The sequence below is a fragment of the Myotis yumanensis genome, unplaced genomic scaffold, assembly GCF_028538775.1.
Source record: "Myotis yumanensis isolate MYYU_CA2020_CCGP unplaced genomic scaffold, mMyoYum1.0.hap1 SCAF_3, whole genome shotgun sequence".
NCBI lineage: Eukaryota > Metazoa > Chordata > Mammalia > Chiroptera > Vespertilionidae > Myotis > Myotis yumanensis.
The window spans coordinates 202,934,586-202,947,579 of NW_027223754.1; the positions used below are offsets into that span (position 1 = coordinate 202,934,586).

General features: G+C 37.2%; 1 protein-coding gene across 8 annotated transcripts in view; it reads left to right on the top strand.

Annotated features, from left to right (window-relative positions):
* Positions 1-12,994, top strand: part of RIC8B (RIC8 guanine nucleotide exchange factor B) — a 111,605-nt gene that overhangs the window by 24,198 nt on the left and 74,413 nt on the right. The window lies entirely within an intron of this gene.

A 12,994-nucleotide genomic window follows, 5' to 3' on the forward strand; every position in this document is an offset into this window, starting at 1 on the left:
ATCCCACTTTGCCCATATCCCTCTCTGCCTCTGCCTTTTTCCATCATTTGACTTGTCTTCCTACATCCTTTCTGCCACACCATCTCTGTCATTTACTCCCTCTGCCCCCACTTATTGCCCAACATTCAACATTTATCAAGAAGCTTTTTCTACCTAAATTCCCCATAATTCATTTCTTCAATATTTTAATACACAGTTTAAATTGCCAAACATATACATTACTTATTCATTTAATGTATGTTCAGTCTCTCTAATATTATAAATAACTTGAGTCATATGCTCTTGTCACTTGACTTCTTGTCACTTGGTTAGAATTTATTTCTCTTGAATAATTTGCATATACTTGAGTTTTAAACTGGGAGTTTTGTACATATCCTCTGTATTGGCTATGTGCATAGGGGTATGGCCAGGGTTTGTCATCATCCCAGAGAAAGACAGTTCCTGCAAACCTCCAAATATCAGGCTATCTCTTCTACAGTCCCTATAATAATGATAATTGTGTTTGTTGAACACTAATGAGTCAGATGCTAAGCCAGATTTTATATAAGTATCTCATTTAATCCTCAGTAGAGTCTTGTAAGATGGGTGCTATGCACACAAGTGCTCAATAATGGACATTCTAGATTCTAAATGGACACTCTAGAATCCATAAAATGAATATAAAATTAATATAAAATTACAGTGTTATATTTATAACATCAGTGCTTTCCCTTCTCAAGTGGCTTTGCCTTTAAAAGGCAAATACAGATAAAAATTTCCTAGCCATATTGACTCTGTGTAGAGTATGTCTGTTAATATTTCTTTTTTAAAAAATATATTTTATTGATTTTTTACAGAGAGGAGGGGAGAGGGATAGAGAGTTAGAAACATCGATGAAAGAGAAACATCAATCAGCTGCCTCTTGCACGCTCCCTACTGGGGATGTGCCCGCAACCAAGGTACATGCCCTTGACTGGAATTGAACCTGGGACCCTTGAGTCTGCAGGCCGATGCTCCATCCGCTGAGCCAAACCAGTTAGGGCATGTTAATATTTCTTTATTTGTTTGTCCATCTGGCCATCTTTATAATGTAACTAGAGGCCCGATGCATGAAATTCATGCATGGGTAGGGTCCCTAGGCCTGGCTGGCGATCAGGGCCGATTTGTGGGGTGACCGGCGGGGCAATCGCCCACTTACCGGCCCCCGCCCCCCTCTCTCCCCTCTGCCTCCGGTCACCTCCATCTGTGGGAGGTGGGGGCACTGGCATCTGCCTTGGCTGGCCTGGGGCCTGTGGGCTGGGGGCAGCTCCTGCATTGAGCATCTGCCCCCTGGTGGTCAATGCGCGTCATAGCGACCGGACATTCAGTCGATTTGCACTTTAGGCTTTTATTATATAGGATCTGCATTAGCCTTTCTTCTATGCCAAAGCACTATGCTAGAGAGTTTTTAATATATCATCTCATTTAATATTATATAAACTTTAGATCTTACCCCTGTTTTTAGAGGTGAGGAACTGAGGCACAAGTGTTTTAAAGAAATGCCCAAGATCATATAGCCATAAGGGGAAAAGCTAGTGTTTAAACCCAGCTGCTTTCTGTACTTTAATTGTACTGTTCCCCAATAAGTAACATATAAGATACCTAATACCCTACAATATATGTTCTCTCAGATGCTGTCTATATTATGTAATTATAGTAATCCTGTGAAATAGATATATTTCTGTCTTCCACATAAGAAAATTTAGCTTCAGATTGAGTAAATCAGTTCAGATAAAAGTTCAGAAAATAAAACTAGGGACTAGAAAGAACCCAAATAATCTGTTTTGGTGCTTTTTCTTCTATGCCTTTGGAAAACCTCTAAAATCTTAGAACTGGCTCATTGAGACAACTTACCTTCCCTCTTGTTTCTGTTCCTGGCTATCTTAGTCTGCTCAGCCTGTAATAACAGAATACCATAGACTGGGTAGCTTAAACAACAGAAATTTATTTTTCACAATATTGGAGACTAGGAAGTCCAAAATCAAGGTTTTGACAAGGTTCATTCTGAGGCCTCTTCTCTTAGGGTGGCTGTCATTTCACTCTGTGATTACATGACTTCTGTGCAGAGAGGGGAGAGGGAGGGTGTGAGCGAGTCAGCCCTCTGGTGCCTCTTCTTATAAGTGCAGTAATTCCGTGGGACAAAGGCCCCACCATCATGATCTCATCTAACACAATTACCTTCCAAAAGCCCCATCTCCAAATACTATCACATTAGAGGTTAGGGCTTCAAAATATGAACTTAGGGGGGACACAGGCATTCAGTCTATAACAACAGTTTACATTATTACATGCCTAGAATACTAAAGCTGAGAACAAGGAATTCTGAGGTAGAATAACTTCATAGTGAATAAGTGTTGGGGGGTAGATGGCATTGGAGACAAAGTAAGGAAATTCCAAAGAGATTGTATGTAGAAAGTCTTTGATACAGTAAAAAAGAAATAAAGGCAAAGGGCTGTAGAAATCAGTGAGACCAGGATCTATATCAGCCACCAAGATATGAAGTATATAATGTGACAGTATCCATCTCCCAGCCTTGTTAATATACTACATAATCAAACTATAGCTTGTGCTAAGAATTCACTAAAGATTAAATGAGATAATGTTTTATTATTTGGTAAATTTTAATATGCAACAAATGATGGTGCTTCTGTATTTGTCCCTATATTATCTTAAAATACTTAAATATGTTTTGCATAGGTAGTGGGGAAAAGGGCTTTCTGAAAAATAAAGACTCCTACTTAAGCAGTAAGAGAAGTGGAGTTGGCTGGTACTATATTTGAAGAGAAATAAAACGTTTTGGCATCCCCAGTTCTGCCTTCAGTCAAGAAAGGAAGGGCAAATGATTGGTTTTATAAACTTTCATTTACACCTAAGCTGTTTTCCCCTCTATTTTGGGGGGCGGGAGGGAGAAACACTGATTTATTGTTCTACTTATTTATGCAGTCATTGGTTGGTTCTTGAATGTGTCCTGACCAGGATTGAACCTGCAATCTTGGCATATCAGGATGATGCTCTAACCGACTGATCTACCTGGCCAGGACCTGTCTTTCCCATCTATTAATGTTAAGTCTTGATGATGCAACATGTCTTTCTCAGGATTACTAATTAGTAAAGAAACTGGAGTGAAACATACAATTGTTGTTACTCTGGACTGGCTTTTCAGTCTTTACCAAGATCACCATGATATAGAACAGGGGTGGGGAATGTCCAGCCCACAGGCCACATAAGGCCCGCAAAAATCATTTGGTCTGGCCCTGCCAAGGTATTAAGAGTGAGTTAATTAAGTATTTGACCAAATACAATAGGCTAATTTTTAAGTTGATAATTTTGTATGGCCCATGAATGAGGTTATAAATATCTAAATGGCCCTTGGCAGAAAAAAGGTTCCCCACCCCTGATATAGATCATAGCTTGGAGGACTATTACTGAAAGATGTGCATGTGCAAGAAGGGAAGTCAGAGATGACATTTAGGAAGTGACCTAAAGCCTTTCACAAGGAGAGTATCCATTAAATAAAAAGTGAGAATTACCTGAAGTGTATGGAATAATATTAAGCTATATATAACTGGACCCAGCTGCATGAGTATTCATTTAGAAAATCTCATCTTTAGCTTTTTATAAAGAAATTCCAAGTTTGACCTCTAGAATTCTCTAACTTTTATTCAGAGTACATTTTAGAATTCTGGCAGTAAGTCATTAACTGATATTTTTGTAAAATACAATTTTTAAAATAGGTCTGTCTTGTGGGACTGACAACATTGTTCCAACTGTTAATTATAGCAAGCTTATTTTAGAATTTAATACCTCTCTTTGTTGTGTTTGTGCAAACACACTCTCACACACTCACATGTGCAGTACACAGAGGGCAAAAGTTTAGAACTATCAGATTTAGGTGGCTGACCTTCAGCTTCAGTTAAGAACTAAAATTAGATTCCTGTGGAATATATATCCAATGACATCCATCAGAGGACAGTGTAGGCATAACCTTGAGAATCCAGGGAGGCATCATCCAAGGGATCCTGCTTTAATTACAAAATTCCTTAGATACCTGATTTTTTATCTTAAAATTTTGTGTGACTTTTTGTATTGTGATTTGTAATACATTTGTTTATTTTCATGTAGAAATTCTTCCCCTCTCCTACCCCCAATAAATCTTTTAGTAAAATAGAGGTTAAAGAGGATGCACCCGGATTGTCTTGTGACTTTAAGTATTCCTGGCTCTCTGCCACATCTCCCAGTTGAATATGCACTGTCTATTTTAAGATTGGGGTCCTATCCCATCACTATATGAGTACTGTTGATGGAGTAAGAGCATAAATCAAGATGTGGCTAACATTGTAGACATATTGGGCCAAAAAAAGGAAAGTCAAAGTCCATTCTTAATAAAGAAAAACTGGCAAACTGTAAGGATAGGTATTTCATACCACTATAATAGAAGAACAGAAACATTAAAAACAAAACAAAACCCTCAATAAGTAGAACCATGTTTAATGACTTAGTCTATTTAAGGAGAAAAAAAATCAGTTTTAAATAATGCCTTTCACAGGCCTAGCTTAACCCAGAATTGCTTAATATCCATTTTGCTTTACTTCTTATAAATCATCAGATATCAGTAGAATGAAGAGATTCAAATAAGAATTTGACTCCTCTTTCCCATTGTAGCTTTCTGTGCTACCTTAAGCAAATCACTTAACGTCTCTGGGAGTCAGTTTTCATATCTGTAAAATAAAAGAAATATCCCGTAGTCCTGAGTATGTTTTTAGGTATCTTTTTTTTTCCCATGATACATCTAAGAATCTTTAATGTTTTAATAAACCTTATATGTTTCCCAGACTTATTCTTCCATAAAACCCATTATTTAATAGAGTCTTTTGCCCTGCTAGTGCTCATTAATATTAAGCAGTCACTATAGTCCCATCTAACTCTTAACATTCTCATTCTGGAAATTATACTCATTTTGTTTGCCTCTTAAGTTCTTTTCTGGCATGTAGTTTTCGTAGGATTACTGCCGAATTGAACTAAGTGCCTGTGCTGTGTGTATACCCTGTCCCTCTCTCCAGCTTGAACTGGAAAGTTACTGCATTTTCCTGTTTCTTAAAATTAAAACAGACATTAGTCCTTGTCTTTTGCAATATTCTCTTGCTCTATTCACTGTTGTTTCCCTTGATTACTCAGTTAATGGCCCATTTTTATTCTAAATTAATCTGTGTAACTTCACCTGAATTTTACCAACTAATAGTAAATACTTGAAAACCTCAGCTTATTAAATTGTTTAAATAAGCACTGATGTTGGAGAGAAAACTAGATGTCAAATCTACATGTAGGCATATTATTTTAATCAGAAAAACAGCCTCCTTCAAAATAGTGTTATTGGCTGAGATCTTTAATTATAGGTCTTGTTCTTGAAAATGTATTATTTTAGCTATTACTGTGTACCATTATCTCATTTAATAAAACAACATTGTAGTACAGAGGGTATTATACATATACATTTTACATATAATGAAACTAAAGCTCAGAAAAACCAAATAACTTGCCTGGATCTCACAGGTGAAAAATAGCAAAATGAAGTCTGTCTGACTGCAACTCATATACTCTTATACCATGTAGCCTCTTACTGAAGTATATAATAATACTACATATGGCACATACATTGTAGTTACAATGTTAAAAAACATTTATTATTTATATTCTTCTAGGGCAACGCGTACACATTATCTCATTTAATTCCCCAACCACCCTGTGAAGTAGGTGCTATCATTTTATAGATTAGTAAATTAAAGAAGTAGACTAATTTGTTCTAAGTCTTACAACTAAATAAGTAGGACCTGGGAATTAAACTCAACTTTAATCATCTAGTGAACGTCGGGACAAAATATTCCCTAGCATGCAGTGCTTCAAAGATGTCACACTTGGTATGTATGTGTGTAAGTATTTATTCAGCATATTTGATTGCATCTTTGTATCTGTGGAAGAAAAAGAAATATATCAGACAAATCATGTCCCTGCCAAAGCAGGTGAGACACATAAGAAGTCTCATAAATATAACTCCAAGTCAGGGGTATTAAGTGCTATGGAAGTGGTAGAGATTACTCTGGATTTAGAGGTGGAAGAGGTTACTTCCTGCTGGGAGATGGCAAAGAAGATGACATTTGCTTTGAAGATAGAAATGATTTGATAAGGTTAGGGTTTGAGAAGACATTGCAAGTACAGGAAATAACATTTGAAAGGCACATAGGTTCACCCAGGTAGTAGAGAGTTAGGATTTTCTGCCTGGATCAAGGACATTTGTGACACAAATAGTTGAGTGAGTTTTGGAAATGTGAGTTATGGAGGAATTTGACCACTTCCTAGTTAATGAGTTTGGATGCATTTTATTTGAGGTGTCCACTGTGGGACAGTTAAAAAGAAATGTCTGCAAGACAATAATATTTTCTTTTTGCTGTTGACTTTAGGAAATGAGTCCCCTCCCATGAGTGAATGAATTATACCATCAACCAAGTTGTTCAAGTTAGAAACTTAAGAGACTCCTTGCCTCCTCTTTCTTATCTACCCTAGACATCCAGTCATTCCACCAATCATTCAGTCAATTCTACTTCCTTAAAATCTCTTAGCTTTCCACTTTTCTGCCTTATTTTAGACCTCTTATCATTTTTCACCTTCTTAACTGTTTCTGTTCTGTTCCCTTTCTTCTCCATTCTTCATGTTACTATCAGTGATACTCGCAAAGCACAAGTGTAATGTCATTCCCCTGCTTAATACTTTGAAATAAGTTCAGTATTTCCCTCTGGATTAATTCCAAACTTTTCGTTCCCTTCATCATACAATATGGACTAGTATCTAGTATATCTTCTCTTTAAAAAGAAAAATCTCTCTTGACCTTACTCTCTTGTTACCATCCCATTTCTCTGCTTCCATTACAGCCATATGTCTTGAAAGGTATGTACTTTTCTTTCCACTTTGTCACCTCCCAAGTAAATACTCTCAGGAAACTTTTTATTAAGGTCATTGGTTATCATAGCATTACCAAATCCTTATGCTACTTGATCTTTTGAAAGAGTTGACTAGTCTGTCTTATAAAATACATTCCTTATTTATTTATTTTTTTCTTTATTGATTAAGGTATTACATGTGTGTCCTTATCCCCCCATTGTCTTCCCCACCCACCTACTCATGCCCTCACCCACCTGGTGTCTGTGTCCATTGGTTAGGCTTATATGCATGCATACAAGTCCGTTGGTTGATCTCTCCCCCTTCCCCCACCCTCCCCTACCTTCCCTCTCAGGTTTGACGGTCTGATCGATGCCTCTCTGTCTCTGGATCTGTTTTTGTTCATCAGTTTATGTTTTTCATTATATTCCACAAATGAGTGAGATCATGTGATATTTATCTTTCTGACTGGCTTATTTTGCTTAGCACAATGCTCTCCATTCATGCTGTTGCAAATGGTAAGAGTTCTTTCTTTTTTACCGCAGCGTAGTATTCCATTGTGTAGATATACCACAGTTTTTTAATCCACTCATCTGCTGATGGGCACTTAGACTGTTTCCAAATCTTAGCTATGGTAAATTGTGCTGCTATGAACATACATATATCCTTTCTGATTGGTGTTTCTAGTTTTTTGGGATATATTCCTAGAAGTGGGATCACTGGGTCAAATGGGAGTTCCATTTTAAGTTTTTTGATGAAACTCCATACTGTTCTCCACAGTGGCTACACCAGTCTGCATTCCCACCAGCAGTGCAAGAGGGTTCCCTGTTCTCCGCATCCTCGCCAGCACTTGTTGTTTGTTGATTTGTTGATGATAGCCATTCTGACAGGTGTGAGATGGTACCTCATTGTCATTTTGATTTGCATCTCTCAGATGATTAGTGACTTTGAGCATGTTTTCATATGTCTCTTGGCCTTCCTTATGTCCTCTTTCAAAAAGTATCTATTTAGGTCCGTTGCCCATTTTTTGATTGGGTTGTTTATCTTCCTTTTGTTAAGTTGTATGAGTTCCCTGTAAATGCTGGAGATTAAATCTTTATCGGAGATAACATTGGCAAATATGTTCTCACATGCAGTGGGCTTTCTTGTTGTTTTGTTGATGGTTTCTTTTGCTGTGCAGAAGCTTTTTATTTTGATGTAGTCCCATTTGTTTATTTTCTCTTTAGTTTCCATTGCCCTAGGAGCTGTATTGGTGAAGATATTGCTTCGGCATATGTCTGATATTTTGCTACCTGTGGATTCCTCTAAGATTTTTATGGTTCCCCATCTTACATTTAAGTCCTTTATCCATTTTGAGTTTATTTTTGTGTATGGTGTAAGTTGGTGGTCTAGTTTCATTTTTTTTGCATGTATCGGTCCAATTTTCCCAACACCATTTATTGAAGAGACTGTCTTGACTCCATTGTATGCTCTTGCCTCCTTTTTCAAATATTAATTGAGCATAGTGGTTTGGGTCAATTTCTGGATTCTCTATTCTATCCCATTGGTCTGTATGTCTGTTCTTGTGCCAGTACCAGGCAGTTTTGAGAACAGTGGCTTTGTAATAACAGCTTGATATCTGGTATTGAGATCCCTCCTACTTTGTTCTTCTTTCTCAGGATTGCTGCAGCTATTCGGGGTCTTTTTTTTATTCCAGATGAATTTTTGGAGAGTTTATTCTAGGTCTGTGAAATATGCTGTTGGTATTTTAATGGGGAGTGCATTGAATCTATAGATTGCTTGGGTGGTATGGACATTTTAATGATGTTGAATCCATGAACATGGTATGTTCTTCCATCTGTTTATGTCTTCCTCTATCTCTTTTTCCAGTGTCCTGTAGTTTTCCAAGTTCAGGTCTTTTACCTCCTTAGTTAAGTTTATTCCTAGGTGTCTTACTTTTTTTGGTGCGATGGTAAATGGGATTGTTTTTTAAATCTCTCTTTCTATAAGTTCACTATTGGTGTATAAAAATGCCATAGATTTCTTGGCGTTAATTTTGTATCCTGCTACATTGTCTTATCTTCCAAAACATCACACTACTAGATTTCCTCTTGCTTCTCTAGCTTATACCTCTTAATCTTCTTTACCAGCTCCTCTTCCCCCAGCCTCTAAGTGTTAGCATTTTTCTGGGCTCTTGGTCCTCATTTTTTTCTGTATATTTTTCTCTACGTAACCTCATCCATCCTTATAGCTCAAAATGCCTATACTCATATATATCATCAGGCATAGCGCTGATGGTCGCTTAGGGCCCTCGCTACATACATTTTGCTTCCTACTTGACATCTCTCTAGGCATCACAAATGTAATGTATTCATACAGAATTTTCCCCAACATCTATTCTTCCTCCAGTCATCATCCCCTTCTCAATAAATGACACTACACTGCTTAAGCCAGAAACCTCCCTCTCCCCATCATGTAGCAAGTACTTTTCATTTTTCTTCAAAACTACGTATCGAATCCCTCCACCTCCTCCTCCATAAGTTTATTCAGTGGCCCAGTTTCTTTCCAAATTGTCAAGTCATACTTTACCATCTGAGCATTGTCCTAACCTATATTGGGCTGCCATTTCCAAGTTCTGGGTTACAAAAGGGGACAGAAAAGTGGAGATATACCCACTATCTTGAAAACACAAACCTGAAAATGGCATACAGTGTATCCACACACATATTATTGGCAAGAACTCAGTCATCACCATGGAGAACAGCTGAGGAATGTGGTGTAGCTAGGCAGTCAAGGGCCTTGCCACAGTTCTCTTACTATGTAAGAAGAGAATGGATTTTGGTGGACAACTACCAGTTTTCATCACAATGCCTAACAAATAAACTAAGTCTTATAGATAAGTATATTTATGTGACTTTAGATTATTTTCTCATTCGGAGATCTGAGTTAGTTTTACTACTTTGGTTATATAGTTGAAGAAAATTTATACAGGATAAAGTGCATTCTCTAGTGCTTCTCAAACTATTTGTGACAAAGGACCACATTTTTGTTTCTTTTTGTTGTTCATTTACTTATTTTGTCCTAATGGTTTCTAAATTCATACTCTAAATTTATTATACCGGTCTCAATTCATATACCTGTTTCTATGTGGTCTAGTAGCAAAGCTTTATAGTAACTTAATGTTGCTGTGATATCCAAAGATGTGATTATTTATTTTAATGATTCACTTTTATTGTATTTTATGAAAGTACTGTTCTACTGCAAATTATGGGAAAATAAACAACAAAAAAGGAACAAAAATGTGGTCCTTTGTCACAAATAGTTTGAGAAGAACTGTTCTAGAGAATGCGTTTTATCCTGTATAAGTTTTCTTCAACTGTATCACCAAAGTAGTAAAACTAACTCAGATTTCAGAGTAATGAGAAAATAATATAAAGCCTCATAAATATATTTATCTAAGACTTAGTTTAATTATTAGGCATTGTGATGAAAACTGATAGTTGTCCACCAACAATTTGGTACCTTATGCTTGAGTCTAGGCTGCTCAGTCTTGCACTCTAACTTTATAGAAATAGCCATGGCTTACTAAGTTAATGAGCATATTTAAAGGGCCTTTTCTCAGTCTCTTTGATTTTTTATTAATTATACTTTGTAAGCATACCTAACCTTTGATTTATGACTTAATTCCTGAAAACCTGACCTCTAAGTGAAAATTTATTAATATCAAAATATTTTTATTGATTTTAATGGGAAAAAGTATATGTTTCATGATTACCTGCAATACCAAAGTAATTTTTAGATTAAAAAATATATCAGTTGAACAATGAAAACAAATTCAGAAACGAATACTTTGAAAGTAAATAAAAATATTTTACCTAAAATATGATGATCTGCTGTACTTGCAAACAAAGGAAGATTTGATAGTGAGTGGTGGCTGGTGAAGGAGGAATACAAAGGAGTCATTCTTTGGAAAGTGCTGGAGAGTCAGGTGGTAGACTTCAAGGCAGGTAACTTTGGGAGTTTGTGGTTTTCTTGCACTTAAAAATAGTTTTAGCACACCTGGACTAGCCACTGGGATACGACGAAACAGAGCCTCTGTTCTCAAGGGGTCTGGAGAAGGAGTAAGAAGCCTCAACAGCTCATTCTAAAAAAAGGCAAAAAAAACTAAGTGCTGTTGCAGGCACAAACAGAAAGAAAGCAGAGGAGGAAATGGCGGGGGAGGCTTATAGACCTCTCAGAGTTCGAACTAAGCCTTAGAAAAAGAGTGGAGTGCTGACTGGCAGACATGGTGGCAGGGCATGCCATGCTGAAGGAGCAGCAGGGGAAATGGCTTCATTTCCATAGCTGAGCTGTATGACTAGGATCTACTGAGAAGGTGCACATAGCCTGGGATTCCTGCCAAAATCACAATGCTTGGCCTGTAGAGAACCCTTTTTATTTTATTTTATTTTTTATTTTTTTAAATATATTTTATTGATTTTTTACAGAGAGGAAGGGAGAGAGATAGAGAGTTAGAAACATCGATGAGAGAGAAACATCGATCAGCTGCCTCCTGCACATCTCCTACTGGGGATGTGCCCGCAACCCAGGTACATGCCCTTGACTGGAATCGAACCCGGGACCCTTCAGTCCGCAGGCTGACGCTCTATCCACTGAGCCAAACCAGTTTCGGCGAGAACCCTTTTTATTTAAAGAGTTAAAATCTGATGATAGGTTAATAAAAACTTTGTAAAATCTTATATTGGTCATAGTTGTTATTGCTGTTCTTTTTATAAAATGCAGTAGGTACTGCTCTAGCTGATTTGGCTCAGTGGATAGAGAGTCTGCCTGCAGACTGAAGGGTTATGGGTTTGATTCCAGTCAAGGGCATGTACCTGGGTTGCAGGCTCTTTCTGCACACCACTCGGGGCTTGCAGGAGGCAACCAATCAATGTGTCTCTCTCACATCGATGTTTCTCTCTGCGTGTCTCCCTCCCTTCCACTCTCTCTAAGAGTCAATGGAAAAATATCCTTGGGTGAGGATTAACAAAATATATGTGTATATATAACGGGTACGGAAATAGGGAAGAAGTGGTTATACCTGCGAGACCCAGACCTGCACTTTATGGAGAAGAAAGCTGGATATTGAATTTTGAGAGAATGATCAGTGGTTCTTATATTTGCCAATGATAGAAATAACGATTTTTTAAAAAAATTCAAGAGAGGGTATATTCTGGATTCATCTTAAAAGAATTGTTTCTGACATAGTAGTGGCAAGGTTTGGAACCAGGACTACTACATATATATGTGTAATCTGTGTTCTGCACTGAGAGAACAAAGGAGAACTAAGATCTTCCCACACTCTGAGCTTCCCAAGCCATATGTGCTGGCACAGGGCTACCAGAGGAAGAGGGCTTTTTGAAAAGTTTGTCCATCCAGTAGGAACACGCTTTTGCAGTTATTTGGCCCGGAGAGAGGTGCCTTTTTGTGTTTGGCTCAAAGGCATCATATATATTAGTTAAGTCCTCTTTGGAACCAGACTTAGAATATTTTAGCAGTTTTACCTGCAGAAGATCTTTGTGGTGTCACTCAGTGATGAAATGTTATTACGTGTTAGCTAAAGAAAGTCCTAAGGTTTATAAAACATGGGACTACTGACATAGAACTCTAAATTTAGAAGAAATATCACAGCTAACATTCGGCAGAAATGCGTATTTTTTAAAGTCTTTTACGAGAACCTCTGCTTGTGAGCAGTTGTGAACCAAATCTCGAGGCATTAATCTTTACTTTTGGGAAAGGAACAGCTATGATTCAGACTGATATTACCTATATGTAGTCTGAAATTAAAACTCCATTGAGAACAAAGCTATTTGAGAAATTTAAAACTAGTAAACTTAAAAGAGAATAAGTGATTTTATAGAAAGAATATTGGCTGGAAGTTAGGAAATCCATACTCTAGCTCTTACTACCCCACTAATTCACTCTGAGTATAAGCAACTTAACCTCACTAGTCCTCAATTTCTATATCTGTAAAGTGAAAGAAGTGTACCAAATATAAGGTCTCCTTCAGTTCTAACATTTTTTTATT